This window comes from Pinus tabuliformis, chromosome 4_1 (genome assembly GCF_031772625.1).
Source record: "Pinus tabuliformis cultivar Carrire ecotype Pingquan chromosome 4_1, CPIR1, whole genome shotgun sequence".
Classification (NCBI taxonomy): domain Eukaryota; kingdom Viridiplantae; phylum Streptophyta; class Pinopsida; order Pinales; family Pinaceae; genus Pinus; species Pinus tabuliformis.
In genome coordinates, this window is record NC_142303.1 from 870,025,082 (window position 1) to 870,048,878 (window position 23,797).

Below are 23,797 nucleotides of genomic sequence, written 5' to 3' on the forward strand. Positions count from 1 at the left end.
AAAATGATAATTTTCCTTGAAAGTCCTATTGTCCTGCACAAAAACGACAGATTACTCATACCTGTTTAAGATAAGCAAAAATGCATTGAGAAATATCCTTCCATGGTGAAAAATAAACAAACTTAGCATTCATTTATCCAAAAAACCTATAAAAAGACTTTTTACCATGTCATTTTTACCATTTTACTGTTGAAGGAGAGAAAAGGGCTTTTGGCAAGAAACTTCCCGTGGACTTTGCAGAGAATCCGACCGTCGGAATCAAGTGCCGTCTCTTTCAGGTATTTCACATCATCCTCCTCTTTGTTTTCATCCGTTTAGAATTTCATTTCAAGCCCTATTTTGATTTTTTGAGGGCTTTGGGGTTTTAGGATCTGCCTTTCGAGGTACGCAGGTGCCCCATGGGCGACCTGCGTAGCCCGACATTTTCGTTCATGGGAAAATGGCAGGAGTACGCAGCCTACCTTCATAACAGCTCCGTCCATACACTATGTTTCTGAACGCGGGGTGTGTACCCCGCACAAAGCAATTTCAAAACCCCAAATCTCAAAACCTAACCATTAATTTTTGATTTAATGAATTCTAATGAATGTTTTTCTGGTGTGTAGATTGCCCACCATGCTTGATTGGCGCAAAAGAGAACACGAAGATGTTGATTTGGCCGCAATAGATCATCAACCCTCCATTGATGCTTTGAAGGCATGCGGTCTCTACAAATACTGGGCCATACCTGGCATGAGGGCCCAGGTGCGATTCTTAGAATGGCTGGTTGAAAGGTGGAACGTCCAGGATCAATGCTTCTACATCGGAGGGCACCAGCTCGAGATAGATCCCTCAGACATATATTTTCTCACTGGTTTGCCTAATAGGGGCGAGCAACTGACTCTATCCGGGACTAGGCCGGGTGGCCAATCCCTTGCTAGCCTCCGGCTAGAGTGGTGCAACAATCAGAACCAGGATAAAGGGATAGAAATCAAATACATATCCTTGCCTGAACTTATGGTAATTTCCTTTACTGTTACCAGAATTTGCGGCGCAGCCGCCTTACACATTGCCACCGGGTCCCAAATGCGGATGGCGATAGATTGCTACCGAGGCACCATTTTCAATTGGTGTGACGCTGTGTTGGCCAATATGAAGGGCCAACTGACCAGGGCAAAGAACGGACAATTAAAGACCTTTGGGTATGGGCCTTTAATTGTGAGCTTTGCCCTAGAGAGGGTTCCGATGCTGATCCCACCGCATCTCACTCTTCCAGCTAGGCCTCCTCGGGAGCCAAAGTTGATGCGATGGGTTACGGTAATGGCCCGACATCCTGATGAGGGAGCGAGAGTTGTTCGATTTCCTGTGGGTTACTTTCACTGGTTGGAGGACCAGGTCTTTGCGATTCAAGACTTTCCTTATGCCGGAGTAGATTTTCGAGGTGATCCGGACATGGTTCTTCCACAGGGAGAACAATGGGACGACAGAGGTATTTCATTTTCACAAGTTTTTGAATTATTTACTTTTTTTTTGTTTTTTGTATCGTCTCAAAACTGACAGTGACAAATTTCAAAATGCAGATGTAGGTCCATAGCGTCCGGCCAATCTTCAGCCATTCGAGAGAAGAGTACCAGTTGCACCAGCACCGGCCCCACAGGATGCGGCCGCAGGGACCTTAGCCGAGTTGGAACAGGACCTAGAGCGTCTCACGGCGGACATACCAGAGACGACTATAGACGATATTCCTATCCGACTTCAGCGCTATGTGGTCGCATTCCCAGGACCTTTCAGGAGGTTCCTGTGTAGGGTAGCGCGGGCAGTGGTCTCGTATAGAGAGCACCACCAGTGATTGGCTAGTCACTTTTTGTAGACACATGTGACATTTTTGGTTTTTTGTACTTATCATTTTTGCCGATCATAAGGTGTTTTTCAACCTATGATCGAAGACGATGTATATTTTTGACACACTCCTATCTATATATATATCATTATTACCGGCTTATCTTGTTAAACATGTATGATGAAATGTTTTTAAATTTACATTTATGATTACCGCAAATGTCTGTCTAACATTCGAGAAGCAATTGCATCTGCTAATGTATTTAATGACCTTGGAATATGCTGATATTCAATGTAATCAAATTCACGTTCCAAAAGGCGCACTCTCAAAAATAACCTTAATAACACTGGATTTCTAATGGCATATACTCTATTAAGTTGTAATACAACGAGTTCAGAATCTAACCTCACTATCAAACTCCGAATCCCAAATGAAATAGATTCAGATAATAACTCAATCACTGCAATGTATTCTGCAATGTTGTTTGTTGTTTGATCGAGGCTCATCCCATGCATAGAAACTAGCTCGTCAGAGGGCGAATAGATAACCCAAGCTGCGGAAGAGATATTCCGTGTACTACGACAAGCACCATCAGCAAATCCAATGTACGTTTGGAGAGGCGTCGACATCTGCAATATCAAGAGTAAAACCAAGATAAGCCAGAATAACGACGAAAAACACACTCTCTAAGCTAAGCACACTGTCTATACTAACAAACACACCAGCTAGAAAGAAAAACTAACCTAACTAAATCTCCATACCCATCATTTAAGCATAATACCTCTTTAGGTAAAGTCCATTTCTTGGCTTACCCAAAGAGTCCCCATCAAAATCTACCAGCTCATAGGCCCCTTTTGCTAGCTTTCGCTTGACAATGTAGGGCCCATGCCACATAGGAACGAATTTGCCAGCACCTAATTTATCGTTATCTTGATCATATAATAGCACTAGGTCTCCTTCCGAAAAATTACGAGGGGTCACGTTGCGATCATACTGAGCTTTCATCCTTTTTGCGTGAGTCTCGATTGCCAATGCAGCGTCACGTCGAGTCTCATCTAATTTAGCTAAGTATAATAGACGTTTCTCCTCTTCGGAAGTAGCTGGAAGTAATTTGATAGCCATTTGAAGTGATGGGATTTCGCATTCAATGGGCAACACTGCTTCCAAACCATAAACTAGTTGGAAAGGAGTGAACCCTGTTGATGTTTTCACTGAGGTTCGGTACGCCCAAAGCGCTGAAAATAACATGTTGTGCCAATTCGACCGATGAATACCAATGATTCGTCGGATCATGATAACTAGAACTTTGTTGATGGACTCAACCAAACCGTTTGCTTGGGGATAATAAGGAGTAGAACTATCATGACGCAAACCAAGCTGGCTTGTAAGTTCTGTCATCATAATGTTTCGAAAATGGCGCCCATGGTCAGTGATTATCGCTTGTGGGACACCAAACCTAGCAATAATATGATTGAATATGAAAATCGCGGCTATCTTGCCGTCAGCCTCAAATGTAGGCATCGCCTCGGCCCACTTAGTAAAATAATCAACCGCAAGGATGATATACGCATGCCCCCCAGCCGAGTGAGGGTTACATGTAATAAAGTCGATACCCCATTTAGCAAAAGGATCAACGGCAATTATAAGGTGGAGAGGAGCAGGTGGTGCACGCATCTTGCGATCAAACACTTGACAGTTGTGGCATTTTCAGACCGCAATGATACAATCTTTAAACATGGACGGCCAGAAGTAGCCAGCACGCAACACCTTCTGAGCTGTGGCATACCCAGACATATGACCGCCACACGCTCCAGAATGACAGTCATTCATAACCCTTTCTGCCTCTTCATGAGTTAAGCAACGACGAAAAACCAAGTCCGCCCCACGACGATAAAGAGTATCTCCAATAATTTTGTACTGTTGGGACTGGAATCGAATTTTTCGGCGTTCCGACTTTGAAGCTTCGGGCCGAAAGGATTGGGTTTGGAGATAGACAATTATATCCCCATACCAAGGATCTAAAGTGCTGATGAGAAACAGAGATTCGTCCGCAATGGGTTCCTCTACCACAGTTTCCGTGTCAGCACGCGAGAAGTCACACATCAATTCCACAAAAACTAAAGATTTCTTAGACTTAGATTTTTCAAACTCCAAGTCGAACTCTTGCAAGATAACAATCCATTTAGAGTACTTTCCCCCTAGCAATTGCTTAGTCAAAATATAGATCATAGGGTTGCAATCCGAAATAACTGTAGTTTTACGGAGAAGAATGTAATGACGAAAACGCTGGACAGCCTGAACAGCTACCAGAGCCAATTTCTCCACATGCGCATATTTTAGCTCAGTGGGATTTAACGTCCTACTAAGATAATATATCACATGTTCCGTGTCGAATTCATCTTCCTGTACTAAGACCATTCCAATAGTGGAATGAGCGGCAGCGAGGTACAAAAAGTAATCCTGGTTGTAGTTGGGAGGATGCAGCAACGGTGCATGGGTCAACGCGTGCTTTAGCGCATCAAAAGATTTCTGAGCTATCTCATCCCAAGAGAATTGAGCATTTTGTTTCAACAACCGGGTAAAACCTTTGGTAATCTCGGCGTAGTTAGGAATGAATCGGCGTAAAAAGTTTGCTTTCCCTTGCAAACTTTGGAGTTGGCGCAAACTCGAAGGAGGAGGCAATTTGATGATAGCTTCGACCTTCGAGGGATCGATGCGAATGCTGGCTTTTGAAACTACAAATCCCAGCAATCGTCCCACTTCTATGGAGAAGACACATTTGTGTGGGTTCAACCGTATACGATAATGCCTACACCTCATAAAAATTGCTCGTAAATGGACAAGGTGATTAGCTCGACGTAAGGAGTGAGCGGGCAAATCATCGAGATACGGTTGCACAATGTGCTTGATGTCATGAAATGCATAAGACATCGCCCTTTGGAAAGTGGCTCCGGCATTCTTAAGCCCAAAAGGTAATTTGCAATAAGCAAATGTCCCCCATGGACAAATGAAAGCCGTTTTTGGTTGATCGGCAAGTAGAATATTGATTTGGTTGTAACCAGAAAAACCATCCATAAAGGAAAATATTTCACTGCTGGCACAATCATCAATTATTTGATCGATATAGGGCGTGGGATAGTTGTCCTTGGGACAAGCACGATTGATGTCCCTATAGTCGATACATATTCTTATTGTTCCCTGCTTCTTGTTAACCGGAACAATATTCGATACCCAATCCGTTAACGGGATCAGATAAATGAAACCTGCTTTCAACAGCTTCTCAACTTCTGCTTTAATTGCAGCCACTTTCCGAGGGTGGATCTGACGCAGACGTTGCCGAACGGGTTTAGCGTCCGGGTAAGTCTTGATCTCATGAACAACAATGGAGGGATCAATTCCTGGCATTTCCTCATAGGACCAGGCAAACACGTCGCGGAATTCTTGAAATAGGGCCTTGTATATGTGAATTTCGTCATCGGAACACGAGGCACCTATATGAATGTGTTCAACAATTCCAGGCTTCACTGAAATGTCAATGGGAATAGTGCGAGAAACATTTCCCAAATTCAGCTCTGAATCAGGATGTTTCATTGGACTCTGAGCGTCTTTGACATATTCAGCTGTAAAAATTGACGAGAAATCGTTTTCAAAATGATCATCCTTAGGTAAAAACGAAGATCTATGATGGAGATCTTCCCATGGTAAATCGTCTACGCACAGGACTTCACAAACTTGCTCGTCAGATGACACAACTTCGGGAAATGTTATTAACTCCGAGGATGACGCGAAAAGGGATTCCTCGCGGACCACTTGTGAGCTGCTCTCGCATGTGGATTGAAAGCAGACCTTCGAAGTACACCCTTGGCGGGCGGTTTTATTACTAAGTCAGGGTTAGGTTTCTCGATCTGTAGTGGATCGGAACTAGGAGCTGAGGTTGATGGATTTGAACAAGATTTTGCTTCTTTCAATCCATCAACAGGACTTTTACTACCATAATCGTGAGATCGAGTCGCAATCCTTACATGAGACATCATCAATATGGGTTCTTCAGTGGCACTCGAGGAAGAACCTATCATCTTACTCTCCTGCTTTGGAAATGGATCTTTCAAAACAGCAGGAGTTGAGGAACCTTTGACAATTTTCACAACCTCGGCCCGATGGGGGCAATCTCTTGTAAAATGATCCTCTTCACAAATAAGACAAGGATATCGAGGTTTGCGTTTTTCATCATTGGTTTCCGACTTTTCTGTTTTCTCCTTTGGAGTCTTGTCTGCTTTACCCTTTTTCTTACCCTTCTTCTTCCCACCGTTTTTTGATTTAGCCGTAGATGACTCTACAGCGTGAATATCGGCGGAAATTTCAGGAGAAGACTCTCCTGTCGGGGAATCTGGTAAGGTTATAATGGGCAAAGAATTCTTTGAAGATTTCTTCATGCTTTTAGTATTTACCGTACCAATCATGCCATCAGCAGCATGAGATCCCGAAGGAGCAGCAGCGATTTGATTTGACTTTGGAAGATCTGGGATCTTTTCATGTAACGTACCTGACTGAGTGTAAACTAAGTCAAGGTACTGCGCTTGAGCAATTACTTGCTCCTCAGTAACTACTCCGGCCTTAGCTACATCTTCAGTAATCTTCGGTAATAATGATTTAACAAACCATTCAGCTAAGATTTGGTCCGGAATAAAAACTTTCACTAATCGCCATCGACGTCTCCATTCATGTATATGATCGGAAATATAAGTGGACGTTGACTGTTTTAATGAAGTTAATAGCTTCGTGCCGTTATCGTATCTCACCGGCAACTGAAAATGAGTTAGGAACGAGGTAGCTAACTGACTAAAATTGTAAAAAGGGACCCGTGGTAACTCAATGTACCACTTGGCCGCGAGACCAATGAGCGTACGCTGAAAAAGACGTAAGCGGATCGAATCATCCGAGATGGAATTTGAAGCCCACCAGAGGTGGTAAGTCATCACATGATTGGACGGATCCTCTCCAGACTTACCTTCGAACTTGGGTATATCACTGGGCAACTTATTTGGCATTGGCGGCCAGAACGGAAGATATTGTATTGGATCGTTCGTTAGGCACGTCAAGTTTGGTAAATCCAAAGTTGCGATAAACGGTAACTGCCGATTAGGATCCCTAAAACTCTGGGTCACAAGACTAGTCCCAAGAGGAGGATATCCAGGATAACTTGGAACAGGAATCTCATTCGGGATATTATATCCTCCTGGAAAACCAGGATTAACCGGACCGTACTGGAGTTGCTGAGGTTGTTGATAAGTGTACCCAGGATACGGTTGATACTGGTAAACCGCCTGTTGGACAGCAGGCCCGTATGGGTACTGTCCCTGGTACGGTTGATAAGCGAATTGTGGTTGACTAGTAACAACCATACTTAAACCAGGTTGTCCTGCAGGCATCTGAACCGTAGTTTGAATCGTAGATCCAGACAATGGTAAAGATGTCTGAGGAGTAGTTGCAGAGACAGTAGAAACTGGAGCTGTCGATACTCCAGAAGCAAGTGTGGTGGAAGGAGCAGATGTTGCGGTAGTTGCAGCAGCCGTTGTTTGAGATGGAGTACTAGGTGCAATTGGCGGCTGAGTAACTACCGAAGTTACAGAAGTTTGAACATTAGACTGGACTGGTTGCTGGGATGGACTAGCAACTAAAGGTTGTCCAGCTTGAGATGACAATTGTATACTTGGCTGCAATACCTGTTGAACTTGCGATGGATCCCACACTATGTTCATTCTGGGGTATTGACCCATGACAGGTTGAGGATATTGAGATCCATAACCGGATTGAGGATAGGATTGATAACTGAAAGGCACAGTTCCCGTACCCTGAACATATGACTGACCTTGAGGTGGTTGATAACCTTGACTCGAGTATTGACCTTGAGGTTGATAACCTTGAGGTAAATACTGATACTGGGGTTGACCTTGACCCTGAGGTTGATACCCTTGAGGTAAATACTGATACTGAGGTTGACCCTGCGGTACATATTGAGGCTGGGGTTGACCTTGAGGAATGTATTGTACTATGGGTACATACTGTCCTTGAGGTTGCCCCCTAGACACAATTTGTGTACCTTGAGGTTGCCCCCCAGGCGGTAATTGACCACCTTGAGGTTGAGAACCGGGAACTGAACCTGACATCATGTAAATGTCCCCTACACCCAACGGTTTATTACCATTGTTTCCAGCTAATAACCCATGTTCAATAGGTTGAGGAGATGCTCCTGCAAAGTTACCAGAAAGTGACTGATACCCGGAGGGAACAGAAGGACCACCGTACAAGAAAGATTCAGGAGATTGAGTGAATACGGACGACTGACCAAACATATTTACAGGAGTATAAATACCTCTGTGTGGAAAAGGAGTTCGAGGTGGAGAAAAACTTATCCCTGAGTTGTCTAAATAATTGGTTAACGAAAGTTACCAAGTAGTACTTCTAGGAGGACTGTAAAAGATAGATTCATGCTCCCTTAGATCAATAGTAGGTTGATCTTCAAGGATAGATACGCCTAATTCTTCCTCTGGAGCAAGTTCTTCAATAGCTATCAAACCAGCAGGAAGATTTTCGGTGATGACTCTTTCTACCCTAGGTGAATCTGGTGCACTAGAAGTTGGAGTAACAGGTTCAGATACTTCAGGGTCTTCGCCTATGTCACTAGTAGATGAAAAACTACCAGCAAGCTCAGAAACTGCAACTACTTCAGGATTATAACCTATTTCTAGACCTTGGTAATCTGGATGGACTACCAACGACGATTCTCCTTCTTTAGGTGAACCTACTTTACTGCCACTAGGAGTTACAAGGACCTTTAAACGTTCGTAATGACTCGGGACGTCTTGAGGAGGTTCACCCCGAAGTCTACGGGACTTCCTCAACAATTCGGCCACGGAAACAATCTCAGGAGACTTGCCCCGAAGTCAACGGGACTGTCTCGGTAATTCCGCCACAGTTAAAAACTTTTTAACTACTGCACACACAAACAAAGTAAAATCTAAAAACAAACCACCTAAAGTCTCTAAAGAACCAAACAAATTTGAATCACACGCCTAAAGAATCTAGGGTGTCAAACCATGCACAAACAGGAGCCTTCCGGACCGAAAACACTAGTTGGTGATGAAGCCCAACATCGCCGAATTCAGTACAGAAGTGGAGGGTGGAACAGTTACCCCAGCAACCTGCTTAATGAATAGACCGGCACAAGTTCCTCCACTTTAACCGTCTCGAGTGAAGTGAACCCCCCGGAAAATCCAAGTGAGGCTAGCCAACGTCTGCTCCAGGTACAGTGGGATCTTCCCTCCACCATCACCTCGGTAGAATCCTAAAGATAATGGTCACTAAGGTTACCAACAGCAACAAATGCACCTAGGGGAACAATCTACACTCCGACAGCATGCAAGGGCAGAGTATCAAGCTCAATCCCCTTGCCGGCTCCTTGACAATAATCCAAGGTTTACCGACAAGTGACCCCTAGCTCCTCGACAATGGTTAATCCGAGGTTTACCGTTTGTAATACGTGCGTGTCTGGCGTCGTTCCCAACGAGGGAGGATTGATCCCCTCACTGGTTCGGACATGAGCTCGTGCTTCTCCTTTAAGAGGAGCTTTCCCAGAGTACAAATGAAACAGTTGGATTTATCCTACCACAAGATGAGCTACTTGTTTGGTTTTGCTGTCTTGGAGAGTTAATTACTCTCCTACTCCAAGACACTAGCCTGATCTATATTGGTGTTTCAGAGCCCTAGTAAATAAAAGTTACTAAGTTGATTTTACTTTAAGCGTTAATTTTATGGCTTTTTTAAGACAAAAGGTAGTGGAGATGAAACTGGTGGTGTGTAGACTCGACCAAAATCCACTAAAAAGATGCACTTAGGATGATTTACACTAATTTTCCTTTTTCAATGAATTTCCTAGCTAAGAGAGTTGGAGAATGCAAATTTGAAATAAAAACAACTTTCTTGGCAATGAAAACAAAGAAACAAACTCTTTTTCTTCTCAAAACATACGACGCATGACCACTATTCACTTCACGAAAATTCCTTTTCTTTCAAAGACACAAATGCTACCAAAGCAAACTTTCCTTCAAAAGATATTTTTGTATTTTTTCCTAATTAATAAAGCATGTAAAACTTACTTTAACAAAAATCAAAGTTAAAAAAGCTATGGCAATCAAATCAACTCAATTTCACTCAAAAGCAAATCTAAGAGAAATAAATATAAAAGTAAATGTAACGAGTCAAAAGCTTACTAAAGATGATTCCTGGATGTTTTACTCAGTCAAAATGTAACTAAGGACTAGTGAATACAGAACCAAAAACTAGTCAAAACAAAAATCGAAATCTTTTTGCTTTTTTCTCAAGAATAAAATTCAAAGTTCAAACAACAAACTTTTTCAAGATTCGCAAGGAGAAGACACAAAGGTAGGTCTCTCACAAGGGTGATTTCTATGACAGGCCCGACTCCTAAGAGGACTGAACAAAACCAAGGAGATCCAAAGTTCGACAACCTCTAACGCCAAAGTCACTACAGGACCAGTTAAAAATCAAACCCTAAGGCAAAATCCCTATGAATTTCACTAAAACCTTCGACACTAACGGAACAAGCTTAGGTGAAGATTTATGGCAGAAAACTAGTGGATCTGGGCAGAAAAACAAATTAAAAACAAAAATGTAAAAGGCAAAAAGAAGGAAAATGAAATTTTCTTAGTTTTGACAGGGGTACGCAGGCGACCTGTTTGCACAGGTGCGGGTACGCTCTGTGCACAAAGCGACAGTGCGTACAGGTACGCACTGTGCTCAACTCAGAGGCTGCGTACTTCGAGCAAAACAAAGAAAAACTAAAATCTAAATTAACCCTAAGCTAGCCCACCCAAACACACAGTCAGACAGCCAAAAACCAGAAAACAAATAACTTTTCTCAGATCAAAAGTTCATACAAAGGAAAAAACATTCACATTAATGGATTCCCCAGTGGAGTCGCCATTTTGTCATGCGGAAAGATTCGTTAGTGCGGACACAACCGACCTCCCTAGAAGCAAAAGCTTTCTAGTGACAAACAAGACAAATAAAGCTACCTTTCTCTAAACATGCATTGCAAATACAAGTAATCAGGGGATCTTTAACATACCTTTAGTCCAACGCTTTGTAGTAGTCCAGCCTCGCCAATCCGGATGAGCTCCTCCTTCTCTTCGAAACCTGCATTCACTAACAAGACAAAAGATTAAATAGCACCTGATAAACTCATAAAACAATACATATGCATCATACAGACCAAGGAGTATATGAAACAAACCATGAATAACAATTTGTTGAGAAAAATAAGCTCATTTGCATTAAAAGGTAACAAAAGGAACCATTACAACCTGAGCCTTGGTGTTGTGCAAGTCCCTCCTAAGGTCCAACAAGAGTTTTCCTTTACTTTGATCAGCTCACCCATTCTCAAATAAGGCTAGGAAAGGATGGGAATCTCTCCTCTCAAGCTTTATAAGGGAGTCCTAATTCCAGCAGCATCTACCCTGAGGAATGTTCAGCTTTCAACCTCCCTCCCTTTGGCCCAATGCCTATATTTATAGTGCTCTAGAGGAAGTTATTCAGGTCCACCATCAATGGGATAAGCCCCTCTTTGGATGGGATAGCTCCCCTCTTGATGGGATAAGTTCCTCTTTGGTAGGGATACATGAACCATCTGGAGGCGCTTCATACACGTCAAACAAGCTTCTAGAAGGCTCTAGAAATGACCACAAGTAACGTTTTTGGAGTGAAACTTGCGCCTTTTGACCTTTATAGGAGTATGCACCCATTGCTTTACATACAGAGCGTACAAGTACGCAGGTATTGTGAACTTGGAGTGCGTACACGCAGGTAAGGCTAAGAGAAACTGCGTACCCAGAGATATATAGATTTTTAATGACTTTCTCTCTTTCTTGGAGTTTTACATGGAGAGCAGAGGTATGAGGCTTGCCAAGGAGGATAGTATGACAGTTGATGGAGCCATACTAACTGCAAATAGTCATGGTGACAAATTTTAGTGTAACACTTGGTTGGCTTCTACTAATGCCTACATCAGCTGTCGAGCTGGGAACATGACGATCAAGAATTGGCATATGTCCAAATAGTTAATCCTATACCTTCCCTCCCAGCCCTTGCTAGAGCATGATATACCTCTCTCGTTGGAGGATCAGGATAAGGACGAAGTCTATTCTGCACCTCTTTGTGCATTAGAAACTACCATGGGGGGAAAACTGCAAGATGAGGATGATATGATTGAAAATTTGATTCAGAATCCACCCCCCAGTGTCTTACCCTTAGAGCACATAGTGAAAGAAACCCAAGACAACCCCTTAAATTATCTCTATGTGGCTGACCCGACCTCTCTCCATGTTAAGAATATAGATTTCAGCCTAGGAAGAACCTTGAAAATAAATCCATCCCTATCGCCTTCCCAGGAGAAGGAGCTGTGCAACTTATTGAGAAAACATTTAGATGCCTTTGCCTGGAGTTATAAGGAGATGAAGGGAGTTCACCATTCAGTATGTACTCAGCATATATACATTAAGGAAGATTGCAAACCAGTTAGGTAGCCTCAAAGGAGGATGAATCCAGCACTTAAAGACATTGTTAAGGAAGAGTTGCAAAAATTACTTGATGCAGGATTCATCTACCCCATCTCTGACAGTGAATGTGTCTCTCCTTTAGTGCTAGTGCCAAAGAGAAATGGTAAGTGGAGAATCTGTGTCGACTATCGGGAATTGAACAAAGCCACTAAAAAGGACCATTTTCCTTTGCCTTTCATAGATCAAGTGTTAGATGATCTGGCGGGGAAAATGTTTTTCTCCTTCCTAGATGGGTTTAGCTGGTACAATCAAATTCAAATCAGCCCAGAAGACCAAGATAAGACCACTTTCACTTGTCCTTGTGGTACCTCTACATACCGGGTCCTTCCTTTTGGTTTTTGTAATGCTTTAGCCACTTTCCAAAGAGCGGTATTGATTATATTTTCTGAATTGGTTCATGATGCAGTGGAAATATATATGGATGATTTTACTCCTTATGGTCCTGACTTTCAGGAAGCTTTATCTAATCTAGGAAAAATTTTGGACAAGTGTATTGAGATGAACCTATCCCTGAGTCTAGAAAAATATGAATTTTTGATGACTGAAGGGACCGTGCTAGGTCATGCAATATCTCAACATGGATTGTAGGTGGACCCCAACAAAGTTGCCATCATCCAAAGGGTCCCACCTCCTCAAAAGGTGAGAGATGTCAGAAGTTTCCTAGGCTTAGCTAGGTATTACAAAAGATTCATTAAAGATTTCAGTAAGCTAGCCTCTCTGTTGTTTGGTCTTTTAGGGAAAGATGTCGAATTTATTTGGTCGGAAAATTGTCAAGAAGCCCTAGATACCTTGAAAAGAAAACTTGTGACTGCCCCAATTTTGAGAGGCCCAAACTGGGCCTTACCTTTCCAAATTCACACAGATGCTTCGAACAAAGCAATAGGAGCAGCCTTAGGACAAATCGATGAAAAGTTACCTTATGCCATATACTTTATAAGCAAAAATTTGTCAAAGGCAGAGTTAAACTACACAGTGACTGAGAAGGAACTCCTAGCTGTTATGCATTCTTTGAACAAATTCATACATTATATCACAGGCTATCAAACCTTCGTGCACATTGATCATGCTGCAGTTAGATATTTAATGAACAAAATGGATGTAAATGCTCGCATTATTAGATGGTTGCTTTTATTACAACAATTTGATCTGACCATTGTTGATAAGCCTGGTAAAGAAAATGTTGTAGCTGAATTTTTGTCTAGAGTAAATTTACCTGCAGGTGAAGAAGGAATGGTGGATGATCAATTGCCAAATGGACACCCTTTTTGTATCTCAGTACTCTCTCCATGGTTTGTTGATATAGTAAACTACTTGGTTTCAACACAATTTCCACCACACCTATCCTCAAAGGAGAAGAACAAGATAGTGAGGAAAAGCACCCCTTTCACCTGGATTGGGAGCAATCTCTTCAAAATTGGCCTAGATTAGATCTTGAGAAGATGTGACAGGGAGGAGGAAGTCTTTGACATTCTCTTGACCTACCATGACGGGCCTTGTGGAGGTCATTTTGTAGCAAAGAGAACTGCCTTCAAAATCTTGCAAGAAGGCTACTATTGGCCCACTCTTCATCAAGATGTGAGGAGATACACCATCCAATGTGATCGGTGTCGAAGGATGTGGAAACCTACTCCAAAGGATGAGATGCCCTTGCAACCTCAAGTGACCTGGAAGCCATTTGAGAAGTGGGGCATGGACTTTTTGGGTCCTATCAACCCTCCTTCAAAACAAAAGCAATACATCATTGTGCGCACTGATTATCTGACAAAATGGGTAGAAGAAAAAGAAATCAGAGCAGCAACAAAGGAAAAATTTGTTGAGTTTTTGAGAGAAAACATATTCTACAAGTTCGAGTATCCAAGAGAACTGGTCATGGATCAAGGCAGTCAGTTCACTTCCAATTTTATTAAAGACCTCCTCACACATAATAAAATCAAGCACAAGACTTCCACCCCTTACCATCCACAAGCCAATGGGCAAGTCGAGGTCACTAACAGAGCTTTGGAAGGAATTATGACCAAGGCAGTGAGCAGCAGCAGAAAAGATTGGGCGGATAGATTAGTTGAGGCCACCTGGGCCTACAACACAACATGGAAGACCACCACAGGGTTCACACCCTATGAAATGTTCTATGGGAAGAAGGCTTTACTGTCAATAGATTTTGAATTCAAAACACTAAGAGTGGTAGCTCAGCTGGACCTAGACCTCAGCCATGCACAGAAGGAAAGATTACTCTAGCTCAATGGATTGGATGAACAAAGATTACAGGCCCTTCTCCACATAGAGGTAGTTCAACTTCAGAGGAAAATATGGATGACAAAAATATCAAGGAGAAGCAATTCCAGGAGGGAGATTGGGCACTGCTCTATGATTCAAGGTATAAAGGCTTCAACGACAAGCTGAGGACAAGATGGTTGGGACCCTACACTGTGGAAAAATGCAATGACAATGGTTCAGTTCTGATCATAACCATTGATGAGGAAGCCATCCCCATGCTTGTCAATGGACATACGTTGAAAATTTACAAGAAGCCCCTCTCCAAGCAAGAGTTCATTGAAGATCTGAATAAGATAGTGATGGTAGTGGAGCATGTCTCAGCCTCCACACACTGAAGAAACAAAAAAAAGGGAAAAATAATAAGGACTCAAGTGAAAACCTCCATGAGGCGCTTGAGTCCCATCACTGGGTTGAAAATCGCTTCTGAGGTGGCCCATTGATGCCAAAAACAACAAAAAGAAAAAAGAGAAAAGAGAAAAGAATAATATCCTTTGGTGAAAAGCTCCCTTGGAGGTGCCCAGGGTAGGCAATCAGGGTGAAAACCTCCTTGAGGTGCCCTAGTTGTCTTTAAAAAAAAAAAAAAAAAACAGAGAAAAGAAGAAAAAGAAAATTGAATTGTAATGTGCATTTCAGGTTGCAGGAGGACCACAAGGAGCAAGAGAAGATGCCAAAGAGCCTATTTCATCTCCTCCACACTCTTCTCCATCATTTTTTACCTTTCTTCCACCCCACTGTGTTTTTTTCCGGAAATTGTGTGTTCTATAAGAGGCCCTGTGTTTTCTACAGGAGGCTCCTATAGGAATCACAGAGAGACAGGAATGGTTCCAAAAAGTAGTTTGAGGGGTTGGGAAGGTTTCTGAAGAATATGTAAACCCCCCTACAGATATCAACCCTCCTTGCCATCCACTCCACACCTACATCACATCATCATCATCATTTTTTTTCCTTCCTGTCACAGAGAAACACAGAAACCAGTTTTTAGAAAAAAAAAACAAAAAAATAAAGGGAGCAGCACCTCAAATCTCACCTGCAGCTTATCTAGTACATCTCCATCTCCATCAGCATATCTGGCCCCATCCTCACAGCTCCTAGCACAAAAAAAAATCAGCTAAAATTTTAAAGGGAGAAGCAGCTACAGAATCTCCTGTAGGAATTCCTGTAGTGGCTGATCCCATTAAAATCAAGCCACAACAGTAAAAGAAGTGCAGCCATGGGATTGAAGGAGACATCTGTAGCTTAGATCCAGCAAGAGGATACCTTCACAAGATAAACAATCACACATCAGATAGCAGAGGATATGCAACAAAGGAAAAATGGGCATGCAGCAAAGGAAATAGAAGCATGCAGCAACAAAAGGAACCAAAATACCTCACAGCGCATACATTCGACTCACAGGTAAGTGACTAACCCTCTCCTCTATTCCATATGCATAATTGAAAGATATTCATAAGTGAATGAGATGGTTAAGGTTGAACGAGAAAAGGTGGCCAGTTAACTGGCCACCCTCATCCAGTTGACTGCACTCATCCGAAGATGCCACCACACGTGTGCATGGTCAACTCAGAGAAAGATCCCAAGGATGGGTAGTGGAGGGTTTGCAAAATCCAATGCAATGATGAGAGGTGATTGTGGGAAAAATCCATGATGACAAGGAAGGTGGGGACCAATGGTCCAAATATGGCAATGTACCTTTTTTCTAGCTCACCCCATCACTAGAAATATCTAAAAGAAGAAATAAGTACTCCTCCTCAAAACTCTTTCACCACCTTTTCTTTCATTCTATCCTTGTCCACTTAGCTGCAACAAGCTCTTTGTCACCACCACAGCCTCAAAACCATCGTTATCCATCTCTTTCATCCATCCTCCTGCTATCAGCATTCTACAAGAGCACTTATAGGTTCTACAGGAGCACCTACAGGCAGTTCTACACAAGGGGCAGTGAGTTGTTTTTAAGGAGAAAACATGGGTTTTTCGCTCGATTTCTGGCTTGAGGAGGTAGGTTCCTGTTATCGGGAAATCTAGTGTCCATGCAGAGCTGCTAATCCCACTAAGACTGGTACCTATCTTAGAAACAAACAAACTAAAAGTAATTTCGTTTTCCTTTATGAGAAGTAGATAAGAGGGGAAAAAAGGAGACCAACCTCTGTCTTGTGCTTGGTTCCTTGCTTGATTCCTCTCCCTTCTGAAAGATCTTTGCCACTCGCTTCCTCGTCTACCCAGCTTCAAAGAGCACCTATGGAATCAAAGCAGCATAAAACTATCCAAGAACAGAGATCTACTATCATAAACAATATAGGACCAGATATATATTGACCACACAAAACCATATATCATCAATCATACAAGAATGTGGAGGAAAACTTGAATAGCTTTATTAATATCAAGAATAGAAAAGAGGATTACAACCGATTGTTCTAACCCAGCGTCATCCTCTCAGCAAGAAAGCCCTTCTTCACCTCATGAAAAGCTTAGATCACCCAACACTATGATGTTACACCAAGAAACCAGCAACACTTCCTTACAAGATACAAAATTCCATCCTTTGGATCTCTGGGAAGAGGGATCCATATATAGATGATTGCAGGGAGGTGAGTTAGCTTCTGAGATTTGATTAGTGTCCTCTCTCTAATAGTTCTTGATTCCACTTGGAGATTTATGATCTCTTACTCATCCCTGGGTGAATGTAGAGAGGCAAGTGTCACAGGAGAAGTTTCTGGAAGATTCCATGATCCTCCACCTCGCAAATTGACTCTACCATTTGTCCACTCTCGCCCATCGCACCCCATAGAAGGGATTTTCAGTATGCATCACACCTCCCGCGTCCATCTAGGTGGGATGCAGTGCACGTTGACCATGGAGCAGGTGAGATGGTCCAGTTTTGACCAGTTCTGAGTAGTTTTTCATGGAGAACTTCTGGGAGATGATGTAATCAGCTGACGTTGTTCTTTTAGGGGATGGAACAACCCTCTTAGGGACTTAGGAGCCCTCGGTTTATGGACATAATTTATTGGGGTTGTAGTGCCCAAAAATGCCTATAACAGTTGCCCCCTAAAGCATGAGGTCGTTAAGCTTTTGATGTCGGGTGAAATGCTTTATCATGAGGATCTGAAGTTTTTTCGAGCTGGAAGGTGACCTGTAATAAGATACAATACAATACATTATCTTCATAATATTTTCATGATCTAGCTGAGGCAGGCATTCCCATGCTTAGCTTTATAAATTCATTTTCATGTACATAAGATAGACAATCGTCTGTGTGCAGACTGATGATTCTGGTAGAGCCATCATCCCTTAGATTGGATGATTATCTGTGTAGCAATAATGTACATTTGATGTCTTTATTTTCCTGAATATATATCATAGCTCGGATGGATGAAACTAGATGCGAGTTCTTCAATCTCGTTCGATCTTCACTCAAAGTACAAGTCGATCCATGTGAGAGATGTTCTGGAGTCAAACATGGAAAGACATCGCCTGATTACCAGCCAGTGATGTAAGCTGTTAACAGGCGCGAGAGGAATCACCGATAATGATGATGACCCTCAAGGTACGACAGTACAATCTACATGGTGTGAAAAATGGACTTGGTGTCGAACACCACGCAAAATCTTTTGGTCGAAGGCCATTGATGTAAACCTGTCGCCGAAAGTGAGAAACTTGCCATTGAGGCATGCAAGCTTCAAAGTACTAGAAGGGTTGTTCCTAGATCGACTTCCTGGACAATGAGCTGATGTTGACAAGAAGCGATCCGTCATAGGGGCCTTAATGAATCCCACATCTATGACACAGAACGGAGCAAATGATTTTAATGGAGGTGAAAACGATCTAATGATATAAGGTTCAGGGTGGCGGTCATGAAAGAATGGAGCGTGAATGTATTGCAGTGGATCAGACACAGGTGAATTCTCTGAGCGACTTCTCTTGAACATATCGGCGACACTGACATGATGGATTGGTAGCATTAACCCCAAATGTGGATAGTGTGATGGACCAATGGTGATATGTCCAGTGAACGGAACAACCCAACCCGACTCGGATGCGGAGTGAAAGTGTCATGTTCAAGAGCGACTTGCAACCAATAAAGTTTCTTCAAGTTTTCTTCCCAATTTTTCCCCAGTCATTGCTAACTAGTACCCCTTCATTTTTGTCAAGCTTGAGGAGGATAACATATGCTTGTTCTATAATTTTCCCTTCGGACAAACCCATCGCTATGTTTTAATGAGCCTAGCGATAGTGAAACTCGTTCTTGTCTGTATGGACAAGTTTGTCGCTATTCGGTTTTAATGAGTTTAAAGACAAAGATAACTCGGTCCTTTTCAATTTTAGAGAACCTGAAAGGGACATAAAGAAAACTCCAACAATCCTTTTTTGTCATATAATCCCTTAAGTCTGAAAAAAGTGTAAAATAATACAAAAGAGATGAATTTTTGGTAATTTTAACGAGCCGAACAAAACAAACGCTCGATTTTTTTGTGTAATAATCCCTCGGGTCCAAAAAGATTAAAATTTAAAGGAGGGATAGCACTTCTGGTCACTTTAATGAGCTGGAGAGGCCAATTACTCGGCATTCTTTTCATATTTTACAAGTCAGATGAAAAGAGCTTAAAGGAGACTCGTTTTTCGAGGAACGAGTGATAAATTCGAGTAGCAGCTAATTCCAGGTAAGGTTTGGAATTTTCAAATCACGGCAGTGTCACAAGGATGGCTAACATGATCACTCTTCGCAACTGTTCCTCAAAAAGGGTAAACAATCAAATGGAGGTGAATGATCGGCCAATACAGAGTGGAGGTGATGATGAGAACACGACCAAGGCTTCAAAGGCTAATGATAATGCATTCACGATGGTTATTTACCAGAAATTGGTTCATTTTTTAATGAATGAGCTTAAACTCTGGGGGAAACACTTGCTCACTACTTATGTTTAATTTTTAATGAGCTTGAACTCCACATAAAAACTGCTCGATCCAATCGTATAATAAGGATGTCTCATCTAAGATGGCATTTTTTCAAAGCTTTGCCCCGCATCCTTTCTTTATGCAAGTTTAGAAAACGACCAATCCTACGAGTTTAAAAGGGTTAGAGGACCTACAAATTTGAAAAATAAATGGTCGCTCTTCGCTTGCATGCGAAAAGGTTTGCATGCCCTCAGGTATAGTGAAGTAGAGTTTCCCAGGTTACCCCTCAATTTTTAGACAAAACATTTGTTTTATCGGGAAAGGCCTACCTTTTACAGGTTACCCCTCAATTTGTAGACAAAAAATTTGTTCTATCGGGAAAGGCCTACCTTCTAACAGAAGTATCTTATTCCGGTCTAATCTCATAAACCAGTCATATATCCTCCGCAGAAACCTACCCTATACCTAAGGTTTTCCTGCCAAAATAGACCAGGGTGCATGCCCCCTGGGTTTCAGTCATGTCCTCCCGAATCACTCGCGCTCATCGGGTGGACAGATTGGGAATTGATGAGACATTCCTTGCATGAAAAGACCATTTAGGGATGGTATTTGACTATTTGCTATGTGCGATCCGGGGAATGAAAGCTGGTCTATGAGCTTGACCACTCTTCCTTCATGCGGAAAACACATTACTCTAAAGAGCGAGGAGATAATGGCTCCCATGCAATAAATATAGTCGCGTCCAAGGAGTAGATTACAATCTAGGGGTCCTTGGACTACCATTACGTTCATGTGAACGGTTTTCCTTCTCAATGTTACCGGCACATTGGGAAGGATCCCTAATGGTCAACTGGTTCCTTTGTCAAAGCCTGTTAGATTTCTCATCTCAGGCAAAAGCAATGGTGAACCAAGCGCTTTCCAAGCAGTTAAGGAAAGGATACTCATAGAAGCCCCTTCATCTATGATGGCACTAGCCATGACCATTCTGTATATTTGACCAATGATTCGAAATGGTACACTAGCCGGTAAACGGGGTCTGCCTAGTAGATTCCAATCGAAGGAAACAACTAGGTTGCTTGGAGGTGGGACCGAATAGACGGCCGGACATGACTCTGACGAACTTCCTTCCTACGGTAAAGGAACGGGTAGACTACCCCCATGTTCATCGAAGTCTGTGTTTACGAAGAGAATTTGAACGGTGTCATTCTCGTTCTCTCCGGTGACTGTATCATCTGAAGATGGACCTTCTAAAGGCAAGACCGGGTCAACTGCCACCTCAACCTTTTGACTTTCGTCTGGTGTGGATTCAGATGGTTTATCTTCAATTATAGACGCTTTGACTGACCACAAGAGCGTGTCAATCAGATTTTCAACTAGTAATGGACTTGCCAAGAGTTTCTCATATCCAGGAGGAAGCCATAACGGTGAAACCGGACGGTCGTCCAAAACTCTTTTAGCCTTGTCTAGGAAGGGACAACGGTGGACGGCGTGATCACCTTCACATAGTTTACAAGGGAATTTACTTTTCCTTTTCTGTCCCGACATATCGCTTTCACTAGTTGACGGTGTACTCTCAACATGATCATTAGAGGTTGTTGACACCGGATTGTGCAAATGAGGAGACCAGTCCCTTAAGATCCGAGGGATGCAGGGAAAATCTCGATGATAGTGATCTCCTTTGCAAATGACACATGGAGATTTAGGCTTTGATGGTGCAGTGTGTGGATTTTCACTAGATGGTGCCTGGTTGCCCCCTATCGTCTTTGGCTCCTTCTTCTTCTTCTCTTTCTTCTTCTTAGTTACTTGACTTTTGGCTTTACCAGCTTCATCAAGCGAAGAGGAAGGAGGAGAGAGAGAATCGGACGAACTAGTAGGTTGGGGGGTAACTCTGGTATCATTTAGTTGCTGATTTGATTGCTCAGGAATTACGGCATTCTGAATGACAAAGGTTGAGAAGAGCCATATGGGCAGGTCGATTGTCAATCCTAGAATCGACAATGTGGCCATATGGGGTGCACCAACATCTCCCCAAGAGGAGAAAGGACTGGGATTTCCTCCAAGGAAAAATTCTTAGTTGGTGGACTCCATTTTCCTCAACCTAAGACCAACGTAGGAAAGGTGATGTTTATTCCGATTAAAATAAATTTTAGACGCTTTGACACAACTTGTTATTTCAATTTTTAAGAGTCGAGAAAAAACAAAAGATGACTCTAGTCGCCTTCGATTTTTAATGAGCTTGAAGTGACAAGTTCTCAGATGGACCTTTTCCTTTAAGGAGTCTGAAAAGGAACGAAAGAGACTACTATGGAAAGCTAGATAGAGGGATTACCAAACCAATCGCAAAACTACAGAATACTTTTTACGGTACGGCAGTCAATCTTCCCGAATGTTGTGTTCAGTGCATTGCGATCGATAGGGTGGCAGACACGGCTTCCTATGGATAAAGGATATAGCCTATTGTGGTCTCCCAATATATACTCGACGGTACATGGGAGCACAAGTCTGTACTAGCACTTATTGTCTCAAAGTGGAGGAATCACCCAACCAGCAATGAAAACAACAGTTACCAGGCTTTACGACGCCGGAATACGTCTCTAGCCTAGACTTCTAAATGTTGTGCGTTAGGTTCCAAAGCGTTTTTAGATTCATTAAATTTATTTTACAGTTGATCTTGTTTAAGAAATTTTGCTTTCAGGTTCACCGCGTGATGTAGATATACAATTCCTAAAATGCAATCTAAGATGATAAACAATCGTTTAATCTTTTTTTTGCAATGAAAATCCTAGCTACTAAAGAAAGAGAGATGATATCCTTTCAACATAGAGCAGAGAGCACACACTATATGCACTGTCCTAAACCAAACCAACAAACAGTTTAAATGAAAATGCACATGCATGTATTTGTTTTCAGCCTTCTTAATGTGTGAATGATAAAAAGAAAGCTAAGCGCAAATCTGAATTATTTTTCAAAGCGACATTACTAACAAGCTTCTTTTCAAGACAAAATGAAGATAATGGCGACACTTTGCGATTTGGAATTGAAAACTTGCTTTCGACACTTGAAAAACTACTAATTCAAATCAAATACAAGAGTAACAGTGTAATCGACTATCAAGAACAATCGGATTCTCTTCTATGACTGAAAACAACACTTGCGACACTTCCAAATCAAGAAACGACAGTTCAATTACGCTACTTCTTTGTAAAAGAGAACTGAAAATGGCTCACGATACATAAAAAAATTTACAGTTCTTTGGACAATGGAGGCAGAATAATGGCAAGAAAGGGGGTTTCCAACAGAGGTATACTGACTATAGACAACAAAACTCCTGAATAGAGCTGAAAAGAGTGAAGAAAAACCAAAGTCTGGAGGCAAAATTAGCCTTCTCTGATTAGCACACCTGTTACACAGGGATTCCAGTATGCATCCCACCTACAGAACACGGGAAGTGCGATGCATACTGATATCCTTGAAGAGAGGGTGCGATGGTATAGTGCGAGACTTTTAATCCAGTTCTTGATCACAGTTTGCAGCACAGTTCAGGGATTTAGGCCGAGCAAGTGATAACCAGTAAATAAATCACAGGGGTAGATCTAAGGAGGTTACTAGAGCCACCACAAGGGAAATTAGAGAGTTTGTAAATCGATTGCTCATTTCATAAACAAAACCATGAGATAGACTGAAGTAGCATTGATCTACTTTACACTTGCACAGCAAATGCAGTTCGAAGGCTAGCTGGCTTGACTTTAGGCTCCATCTGTAAGTTTATAAAACAAACAAATATAGACAAACAAAAAATCTATTCGTTCCCCAGCGGAGTCGTCATTTTGTTATCGGGAAATCTAGTGTTTATGCAGAGCTGCTAGTCCCACTAAGACTGGTAGCTATCTTAGAAACAAACAAACTAAAACTACTTTCGTTTTCCTTTATGATAAGTAGATAAGAGGGGAAACAAAGGAGACCAACCTCTGTCTTGCACTTGGTTCCTTGCTTGATTCCTCTCCCTTCTGATAGATCTTTGCCACTCGCTTCCTCGTCTACCCAGCTTCAAAGAGCACCTATGGAATCAAAGCAGCATAAAGCTAGCAAAGAACAAAGATCTACTATCATAAAGAATATAGGACCAGATATATATTGACCACACAAAAGCATATATCATCAATCATACAAGAAT